This window comes from Symphalangus syndactylus, chromosome 14 (genome assembly GCF_028878055.3).
Source record: "Symphalangus syndactylus isolate Jambi chromosome 14, NHGRI_mSymSyn1-v2.1_pri, whole genome shotgun sequence".
Classification (NCBI taxonomy): domain Eukaryota; kingdom Metazoa; phylum Chordata; class Mammalia; order Primates; family Hylobatidae; genus Symphalangus; species Symphalangus syndactylus.
The window spans coordinates 102,780,026-102,791,511 of NC_072436.2; the positions used below are offsets into that span (position 1 = coordinate 102,780,026).

General features: G+C 42.1%; 1 pseudogene; it reads right to left on the minus strand.

Moving 5' to 3' along the window:
• Positions 1–259: 259 nt before the first annotated feature.
• LOC129462309 (glyceraldehyde-3-phosphate dehydrogenase-like) lies at positions 260–1,260 on the minus strand (annotated as a pseudogene).
• Positions 1,261–11,486: the final 10,226 nt, after the last annotated feature.

The following is an 11,486-nucleotide window of genomic DNA, read 5'->3' on the forward strand; positions in this document are numbered from 1 at the left end:
TACCTGTACCTATACCTAGCAGCTGAATATTGTTGGAGAAAAATCATGGAATCCTGCTGACTATCTTTTTTTTTTTTTTTTGGTTGAGCACAGAGGACTTTATTGATGATACATGACAAGGTGGGACTCCCTAGACCCCTGCCTCTTCAGGGGGTCTGCATGGAAACTGTGAGGAGGGGAGATTCTCAGTGTGGTAGGAGACCTAGTGCAACAGGGAATTCCTAGCAGCTGAGGACCTGAGGCTGGTGGTCTGGGGGTTTTACTTCTTGGAGGCCATGTGGGCCATGAGGTTTACCGCCCTGTTGTTGTAGCCAAATTCATTGTCATACAGGAAATGAACTTGACAAAGTGGTCGTTGAGGGCAATATCAGCCCCATCATTGAAGGTGAAAGAGTGGGTGTCGCTGTTAAACCTGGAGGAGACAACCTGGTGCTCAGTGTAGTCCAGGATGCCCTTGAGGGGCCTCTGATGCCTGTTTCACCACCTTCCTGATGTCATCATATTTGGCAGCATTTTCCAGATGGCAGGTCAGATGCACGACCGACACATTGGTGGTGGGGACATGGAAGGCCATGCTAGTAATCTTCCCATTCAGCTCAGGGATGACCTTGCCTACAGCTTTGGCAGCACTGGTAAATGCAGGGATGGTGTTCTGGAGAGCCCCGTGGCTGTCACGCCACAGTTTCCTAGAGGGGCAATCTACAGTCTTCTGGGTGGCAGTGATGGTGTGGATCGTGGTCATGAGTCCTTCCACAATACCAAAGTTGTCATGGATGAGCTTGGCGAGGGGGCCAAGAAGTTGGTGGTACAAGAGGCATAGCTGATGATCTTTTGGCTGTTTTCATATTTCTCATGGTTCATGCCCATCATGAACATGTGGGTGTCAGCAGAGGGAGCAGAGATTAAGACCCTTTTGGCTCCCTGCTGCAAGTGAGCCCCAGCCTTCTCTGTGGTGGTGAAGACACTGGTGGACACCACAATGTACTCAGCATCAGCATCGTCCCGTTTGATTTTGGTGGGATCTTACCTGAAAGATGGTGATGAGATTTCCGTTAATGACAAGCTTCCCATTCTCAGCCTTGACAGTGCCATGGAATTTGCCATGGGTAGAACCATACTGGAACATGTAGACCATGTAGTTGAGGCCAGTGAAAAGGTCACTGATGGCAACAATATCCACTTTACCAGAGTTAAAAGCAGTCCTGGTGATTGGTGCCCAATATGGCCGCATCTGTTGACTCTGGCCTTCACCTTCACCATGGTATCTCAGGATGTGGCTGGTGCTACACAAGAAGATGTGGCTGTCTATCAAATGGGAGGAGCAGAAAGCCCTGACTAGAGTATCTTCAACTGCATTACCACAATTCTGAAATAGGTACTCAGCTGTCAACCCAAAATAAAATTCTAAGACCTCCCCCAACTATCTGAATGGACTTTGTCCTTGGCCAGGGCACTCTTAAAATTTAACCTGAAAGACCAGTTCAGGCCATGATGGGAAGTGGGGGTCGGACATGTCTCATGAAACCTCTCAGGCATTCACATCAACACAGACTTTAAGTCTGATAAGAAACATTTTACAGCCTATTCTCTCTGAAGTCTGCTACCTGAAGACTTCCTCTGCAAATAAGAACTTTGGTCTCTACAATCTTTTATCTTAACCCAGACATTTCCTTTCTATTTATCCCACGTCTTCAGATAAACTCAACCAATTGTCAGTCAGAAAATTTTTAAATCTACCTATAGCCTGGTAGATTTAAAAGGATGTTTAAAGACATTACTATGAAGATTTTCAAACATGAAAATAGAATAGTATAATGAAGTTTCATTTACCCATCACCCAGTTTAAATGATTATCAGCACATATCCAGTCTGGTTTTATCTACACACTTCCATTCCCCCCATCTGAAGCTTGATTATTTTGAGGGAAATCCCAGATATTATATCATTTCTATCATAAATACTTCAGCATATATCAGCAACCACAATACCTTTATCCTAAAATAATAGATCATTACTTAATATCAAATATCCAGTCAGCATTCAAATTTCCCCAGTTGTCTCATCAATATCTTTGTTATCACCAATGTCCCTGACCATCCACTACAAGAGGTTGAACTTACTATTCGTGTGCATTGCCTCGTTGGGTGGCACGTGCTCTATGCATCACGGATTTTCTCAAAATTAAGGGGGATCCATCTACCTTACCTCTTAATTCTTTACAAGTTGCACATCTAGCATGAGTCATTCTAGGTTTCATTGATCAGGGCATGTTTTAATACAAACAAATGAAAACACCCGGTACCTTCCTTCTACCTTCTCTTTCTACTATCCCCCAAACAAGATTGCATTTCAGAATTGAAAGCTTTCTGTTCTTGAGATAGTTATCATTACAGTTGTAGGAGCCTGAGGAAAGATTATGCTGTTGGCTCAGTAACTTCCTGCTCTGAATCTCACTTCTTGCTCAGGCAGAAGTTTTCAAGGTGAATGTAGAAAGTGAAGTTGGAAGGGCCAAGGAAGAGGGCTGCAGTAGTGGTAGTAGCAGTAGTAGTAATACAGCAATTATAGAAACAACATTCATTCATTCATTCATTTGATCATTCAATTTATTCATTCAACAAGTATTTATTAGGTACCATATGTCATATATAAATACCAAATATTTAAACGGTACTGTATGTTGTGTGTAGGAGGATAGCAGTTGTAGGAGCAATAATTATTCGTTTGATCAATTTATTCATTTCACAGATATTTATCAGGTACTAGTTACAGACATCAGGGAAATGTCAAAGAATAAAAGAGACAAAAATGTCAGTCTTTGTAGAAAGTCAGGCAAAAATGTAATAAAGTAAATTCAGTGGTTTGTTAGAATGTGGTAAGTGCTATAGAAACAAATAGAATAGGATGAGGAGTGCTGGGGGTGCGAGGGTTTACTATTTGAAATAGGATGGTGAGGGTAAGCATTCTTGAGAGGCAACATTTGAGCAAAGACTTGGAGGAGATGAAGCAATGAGCCATGCAGATATTTTGGGGAAGAGTATTCCAGAGAAAAGGAACAGGCATACTAAGGCCTCCAGAATGAGTGTGGGTATCATGTTAAAGGGATAGGAAGGAGGTGAGTCTGACTAGGAGGGAATGAACAATGGGCAGAAAGCGATGAGATCAGGGAAGTATTAGGGGGCATGGCCATGGAGGTCTTGTAGGCTGTTGAAAGGAATTGTTAGTAGGACGGAAACTGGGAACCATTAGAGCATGTTGAGCAGAAGAGTGACTGAAGTGGACTTACATTTTGATTGGGTCATCTTGGCTATTGTGATGAGAATAGACTTGAGGGTAAGGAGGGGATAGAGTAGAAAAAAATTAATTAAGAAGTGACTGAAATAATCCAGGTGCAAGATAATAATGACCCTGGGTCACATGAAAAGAAGTAGACTTTGAATATATTTTGATGAATTGAGAAGTCATGATGTGAGTATTTCCTAGGTATAAGTTACTTTGCTTGTAACATTTCTAATTTTTACAACAGTGCTTGAAAGTTTTCAAAGATGAGGAAACCAAGGCTAAGAGAGGCAGGGCGAATTGTCCATAGGCACACAGTTACGAAACTTTCCTACATGCATCAGCCTTCCTTGTTCTAACAGTGGAATCCACGCTAGATAATTTAAGTAGGAAGGGAAGCACAAAGGCTATTTGAAACTCACAGAAGTTTTAGAGAAGATAGGCTGACCTTCTTGGAAAGCTCCCAGAACCATACCTCAAAACTGAGCATGTAAAAGAACTCGAGCCATAACATAGCCTCTGCCGTGGGTGGTGGAAACAGCTGCCATCACCACTGACTTCATCACCAAGCTGCTTTTGCTGCCCCTGAGCCAGCAAAATACCTGTCTTGGGCCTTCTCAGAAAACTCATTTTCATTTTTTTTTTTTTGAGACAGAGTCTCACTCTGTCACCCAGGCTGGAGTGCAGTGGCACAATCTTGGCTCCCTGTAACTCCTGCCTCCTGGGTTCAAGTGATTCTCCTGCCTCAGCCTCCCGAGTAGCTGGGACTACAGGTGCCCGCCACCATGCCTGGCTAATTTTTGTATTTTTAGTAGAGACGGAGTTTCACCATGTTGGCCAGGCTGGTCTCGAACTTCTGACCTCAGGTGATCGGCCTGCCTCGGCCTCCCAAAGTGCTGGGATTACAGGCATGGGCCACTGCGCCCGGCCATAGAAAACTCATTTTCAAAATAAAGTCTTGTGTATGTATCTCTGATTGGTAGATGCTAATACACCTGTTGATAGCCTGATTTCAATGCACTGTATAAAAATTATTCTATATGAGGGAGGAAGGATTAACACTTGGGGAGTGATTAAAGTGGGGAGAATGTGTTTGAAAGACTCGAAGTAGGCTCAAATGACAGAGATCCCTGCAGTTCACTTTCTGGCTGTGCAAGGTCAACATAGACCCTTACTCTATCTTCACATCTCCAACCTGAACAGCTATGCAACTATCCCTTATACAAAACACGCTACTCCCTCCTCAAAAGAGGAAGCCCCAGATCCCAATTTATTGCAGTTAGCTCTAAATTAAAGATTTTTGTTTGATGTTTACCATTCCATCTTTATATCCTGAAAATTATATATAAATTGTAAAAGTAACTGACGAATTATATAGAATAATTGGAGAAGGATGAAGGGGAATAGAAAGAATTAGTATACATACTTATATATTTAAAACCCACCAAGGAAGGAGAAAAATAAGGCCATAGTTGACCTTTACTTATCTCCTGTTCCCATTGCCCTTAGGCACACCTTTGGCTTTACCTGGTGGAGTGACCCAAACCTTTATTCTTGAGGGACTGGAGCCCTTGATGGTCCTCTACTTCTCTAGGGTTGCTCTAGTCCTTTGGTAACTTTCACCATTAAACAAGGCAGTATGAGAAGAGTCCTCAGAGGATCCCCTCATTTCCAAACATTCCTACCTGCCTGTTTGATGTAGTACAAATCCTATTTTCCCTTGATGCTCGGGATCAATGACCTCAGATAAAATGGTAACACTGCCCCTCCCCCCGCCCCTACCCATTATTTGCTTGTTTAGTGATTTTGTGTAAGGAACCTGAAATGGTGGGTGCCAGCCTCAACTGGTAGAAGCATGCCTCTGGGGAAACATTTCTCTCTTGGACATTCATATTTCTAAACTAGCAGAGTCTAAAATCACAGGGATGGCAAACGAACATTTTGCAATTGGATCAAAAGGTCTAAAGTGGAAGTTGTCACACTCACATTTATTTATTGATACCCAGACATACGTTCTGGCTGTTGGCGAAATACCATTCGATTCCTGTTAAGAGCATGTCCTGCACGTGGTAGGACAACACTCAGTTTTACAAAGTGCTGTCTCTTGGCTGGTACTGGAGAGTTCAGAAGGCCATTCTGCCATTCTATAAGATTACCTGCTTCACAGCAAAAGCATTCACTGGTCTTGCCATATATCCTGTGAGCACTGGCTTATTGCATTATTACTTTCATTGTAAAATAAATTTCTTCATAAAAAGCACCTTTGGGGCTTGGCACAGTGGCTCACGCCTGTAATCCCAGCACTTTGGGAGGCCAAGGCAGGTGGATAACCTGAGGTCAGGAGTTCGAGACCAGCCTGCCCAGCATGGTGAAAGCCCATCTCTACTAAAAATACAAAAAAATTAGCTGGGCATGGTGGCAGGAGCCTGTAATCCCAGCTACTCGGGAGACTAAGACAGGAGAATTGCTTGATCCCAGGAGGCAGTGGTTGCAGTGAGCTGAGATAGTGCCATTGCACTTCAGCCTATGTGACCAGAACGAGACTCTGTCTCAAAAATAAATTAAAAAATAAAATAAAATAAAAGCACCTTTTGGTGGAATATTATGGTCATGATTAAGGTATTTAGTACGTCTGCAAAGGATACCATGCAGGGGAATCTAATCCATAGCCAGAATGAGTGTCTCAGTGGAGACAAATTGCAGCCTTTCTGTGATGAAAGCGGTTCTTTGTAACCTTTTTTTCTTTTAGACAGAGTCTCAGTCTCTTGCCAGGCTGGAGTGCAGTGGTGTGATCTCGGCTCACTGCAATCTCCGCCTCGCAGTTTCAAGCAATTCTCCTGCCTCAGCCTCCTGAGTAGCTGAGATTACAGGCCCGCGCCACCACAGCCAGCTAATTTTTGTATTTTTAGTAGAGATGGGGTTTCACTGTGTTGCCCAGGATGGTCTCGATCTCCTGACCTCAGGTGATCCGCCTGCCTTGGCCTCCCAAAGTGCTGGGATTACAGGCGTGAGCCACCACACCCGGCTCTTTGTAACCTAATCAAATGCCAAACTAGTCTCCTTGGGTTGCTGCACCGTACTGGAAGCTCAGAGTTGACAGATTGGGCTCTCAGCCATGGTCGTATGCAGATTAGCTTTGGTGTGAAGTCTGTTTGCTGAGCCCAAGTGTCCCCTCCATTCCTCCTTCCATGATGATGGGGTTCCTGAAGCTATTGAGCAGGCACTGGAGTGGCTGGGGAAACAGTCTTTTACATTGTACTCAGGAATTCCTGACATCTCAACTTTATTTAGTGTAGGCCACTACTGAGTCCAGATTTTAGGACATAATTAGAATTATGTCCTAGGGCGAACAATTGGAACCTCTCCTAGTTTGCCTAATCATTTAACTTTGGAACCTCTAAAGTGAATTCTTGTTATAATGTAACCCAGTCTAGCATGATCTATCATCCCCAGAATCCATTCTCATGAATAGTATTACTCAGGTTTTCTAGTAAATAAGCAAAATTTGAAAAGCTTTTTTTTTTTTTTTTTTTTTTTTTTTTTTTTTTTTTTTTTGGTTTTTATATGTATTTTCTCCAGGGTTCGACTTTATAATTGGCCTCATGGGATAAATGGATATAATTATAGTTTTAGGTCCAGTAGAAATGACATGAGGAAAATTGGCATATCATTAAGGTAACTATTACAGAGTCTTTAAGCATATCCTGCAGAGCCCTTAATCTATTAAACCTTGAGTCGACACAGCACATGTTTCTGCGAGCACAGGGTTGGGAGTAGGGTTACAGATTAACGGCTTCTCAAGGCAGAAGAATTTTTCTTAGTACTGAACAAAATGGAGTCTCTTATGTCTACTTCTTTCTACACAGACACAGTAACAGTCTGATCTCTCTCTTCCCCACAAAGTGAGAGGAAGTGTCACATGTCTCTCACTTTAAATCACAAGCTACAAATGATTAAGCCTAGTGAGGAAGGCATGTTGAAAGCTAAGATTTGTCAAAAAGTAGGTCTCTTGCACCAGTTAGCCAAGTTGTGAATGCAAAGGAAAAAGTTGTTGAAGGAAAGAAAAAGTGCTACTCTAGTGAAGACACAAATGATAAGAAAGCAAAACAGCCTTACTGCTGATTTGGAGAAAGTTTGAGTAGTCTCGATAGAAGATTAAACCAGTCACATTTTCTTAAGCCAAAGCCTAATCCAGAGCAAGGCCCTAACTCTCTTCAATTCTGTAAAAGCTAAGAGGTGAAGAAGCTGTAGAAGAAAAGTTTGAAGCTAGCAGAAGTTGGTTGATGATATTTAAGGAAAGAAGCCGTCTCTATTATATAACATAAAATCAAGGTGATGCAGTAAGCGCTAAAGTAGAAGTGGCAACAGGTTATCCAAGAGATCTAGCAAAGATCACTGATGAAGGTGGCTACACTAAACGACAGACTTTCAATGTAGATGAGATAGTCTTATATTGGAAGAAGATGCCATCTAGGACTTTCATAGCTAGAGAGAAATGAACCCCTGCTTCAAAGCTTTAAAGGACAGGCTGACTTTCTCATTAGGGTCTAACGCAGCCGGCAACTTGAAGTTGAAGCCAATGCTCATTTACCTTTATGAAAATCCTAGCTGGGTGCAGTGGCTCATGCCTGTAATCCCGTCACTTTGGGAGGCCAAGGTGGGTGGATCACTTGAGGTCAGGAGGTCGAGACCAGCCTGACCAATGTGGGGAAACCCCATCTCTATTAAAAATACAAAATTAGCCAGGTGTGGTGGTGGGCGCCTGTAATCCCAGCTACTTGGGATTACAGGCTGAGGCAGGAGAATGCTTGAACCGGGGAGGTGGAGGTTGCAGTGAGCCGAGATGGTGCCATTGCACTCCAGTGTGACAGAGTGAGACTCTGTCTAAAAAAAAAAAAAAAAAAAAAAAAAGAAATCCTAAGGCCCCTAAGAATTATGCTAAATCTATTCTGCCTGTTCTCTGTAAGTGGAACAACAAAGCCTGGATGACAGCACCCCTGTTTACAGCATTATTTACTCAATATTTTAAACTCATTCTTGAGAATTACTGCTCAGAAAAAAGATTCCTTTGAAAATATTACTGCTCATTAACAATGCACCTGGTCACCTGTGAGCTCTGATGGATGTGTATAAGAATATGTATTAATATTGTTTTCATGTCTGCTAGCACATCATCCATACTGCCCTCCATGGGTCAAGGAGTCATTTCGACTTTCAAGTCTTATTATTTAAGAAATATACTTTGTAAGGTATAGCTACCATAGATAATGATTCCTCTGATGGATCTGGGCAAAGTAAATTGAAAAGTTTCTGGAAACAACTCATCATTCTAGATACCATTAAGAACATTCATGATTCATGGGAGGAGGTTAGTATATCAATATTAATAGGAATTTGGAAGAAGTTGATTCCAGTCCTCCTGGATGACTTTGAGGAGTTCAAGACTTCAGTGGTGGAAGTAGCTGCAGATGTGGAAATAGGAAGATAACTAGAATTAGAAATGAAGCTTGAAGATGTAATTGAATTGCTGTAACCTCATTATAAAACTTTAACAGACGAGGAGTTGCTTCTTGATGATAAACAAAGAAAGCGGTTTCTTGAGATGAAATCTATTCCTGGTGAGGAGGCTGTGAACATTGTTGAAATGACAACAAAGGATTTAGAATATTACATACACTTAGTTGATAAAGCAGTGGCAGCATTTGAGAGGGTTGACTCCAATTTTGAAAGTAGTTTTGCTGTGGATAAATGTTATCAAATAGCATCACATGTGACAGAGAAATCCTTCATTAAAGGGAGAATCCATTGATGCCACAGACTTCACCGTCTTTTAAGAAATTGCCATAGCCACCTCAGCCTTCTGCAACCACCACCCTGATCAGTCAGCAGCCATCGACATTAAGCAAGACCCTCCACCAGCAAAAAGACTCGCTGAATGCGCAGATGATTGTTACCACTTTTTAGCAATAAAGTATTTGTTAATTAAGGTAAATCCATTGTTTTTTAGACTTAATGCTATTTCACACTTAATAGACTACAGTATCATGTAAACATAACTGTATATGCACTAGGAAACAAAAAAATTTGTGTGACTTGCTTTATTGTGGTATTTGCTTTATTTCAGTTGTCTGGAATTAAACCCACAGTATCTCCAAAGTATGCCTGTATATAAAATGTTGAAATCTTGGCCCTCGCATGACTTCTTTCATATTCAATAAATGTACCCCCAATCAAATATGATGCCTATCTTCCAATCTGTGCCTCCACTAATCCTTGAGAGATAGAGATAATCACTGGAGGGCTGGCAGCTGCAGGGGTCACCTGGAGCGAGGGATGGGAAATGGCACGGGGAACTTTGCATGATCTCTGCAAGTTCTGCCGTCTTGGAGACAATTCGATGGTATTTTACCTTATGGCTTTCAGATTCTAAGCTCTCAAAAAGCGATTTCTTGACAGTCACTTTTAGAAAATTTACCTATATCCTTAAGTTTGAATATTCTAATTAGGTTTTTTCAGCCTAGTGGAATTCTTAGAGGATAGCAAGTTTGAATGGCTGACAATGCATGCTCGATGAGCACCAAGTTATTTTCAACAACATATGAACTTTGCAAAACATTTGCATGTTTTTTCTTGGGCCTGTAAAACTTGGTATTAAGCCTACTCAGTCCGTAAGCATACTTTCCTTACCCGTATGCTCATTTGTTCAACACTGAGTGCCTACTATATCCTAGGTACTATGCTACATGGTGGGGACACAGCGGTGAAGCACGTGCTGTCTTTTTTGCCATAGCCTTTACATTTTAGCTAGGGATGCCAAATAATCTTGTCTACCAATACTAAATTAATAAGTCCTGTTATTTACCTAGAGTACAGCAGGGGGCAGATGAAGCCCATCTTTCAAAATCATTTGCGGTAGCTCAGCATATCTGATGTAGCTGATTGTAATTGTTACTTAGTCCAGCTTTCAAAGGAAACTAGGATCTGGTTTTGCATTTATGCTCATTCATTATCTCATTTTAGGTATCCCTGGGATCAAATCTGGGGAAAAACAATAAACTGCAGGTACATTGCATCTTTCAGAGTAAATATTTTTCTGAAACAGTTGCTAGGAGAGGTTGCTAAATAAAATAATTCTGCTCTGATTTTTGTTGTTGTTGTTGAGACAGGATCTCACTCTGTCGCCCAGGCTGGAGTGCAGTGGTGGAATCTCGGCTCACTGCAACCTCTGCCTCCCGGGTTCAAGTGATTCTCCAGCCTCAGCCTCCTGAGTAGCTGGGACTACAGGCGTTTTATATTTTTTAGTAGAGATGAGGGTTTCATCATGTTGGCCAGGCTTGTCTCAAACTCCTGACCTCAAGTGATCTGCCCACCTTAGTTTCCCAAAGTGCTGGGAGTACAGGTGTGAGCCACCGCAGCCTGGCCTACTCTGATTCTTTTCAAAAATAAAGACTATTAAATTGATTTAATGTTAATACTTTACATAAATCTAAATTTTTATTCAGGTGTTTGCTTAAATTGAACTGCAGCCACATTTTTATTGTTGCTAAGAGGATGGATAAAGAAACCATCATGGCCGGGCACGGTGGCTCACGCCTGTAATCCCAGCACGTTGGGAGGCCGAGGCGGGCGGATCACGGGGTCAGGAAATGGAGACCATCCTGGCTAACATGGTGAAACCCCGTCTCTACTAAAAATACAAAAAATTAGCTGGGCGTGGTGGCGGGCACCTGTAGTCCCAGCTACTCGGGAGGCTGAGGCAGGAGAATGGCGTGAACCCAGGCAGCGGAGCTTGCAGTGAGCCGAGATCACGCGACTGCACTCCAGCCTGGGCGACAGAGCAAGACTCCGTCTCAAAAAAACAAAACAAAAAAAACCCCATCATTCTCATTAGCAAATCTTGTGCCTGTTTCAGCGATAGGAGCCCCTCCTACATTCTCAGACTTTGAGAGTGAATAAGGGGAAATTTTCAGAAACATAGAGAAAGTAAATGTGTGTGTGTGTGTGTTGTATATATTGTTATGTCCACAAGAATGTTGTCTGCATGATGTTTGAAGGGGCAGGAGAGAGGAAGGTCCTGGGGATGCTGGTCTTGCATTTTGGGCAGAGACCTCCAAAGAATATTTCTAATTTTGGACTTTTTAATGCTATGTTAGATTTGCTGGGTGCTTTAAAGCAGTAAGTATTTATTTGAGGTATGAAGCTAGATATTT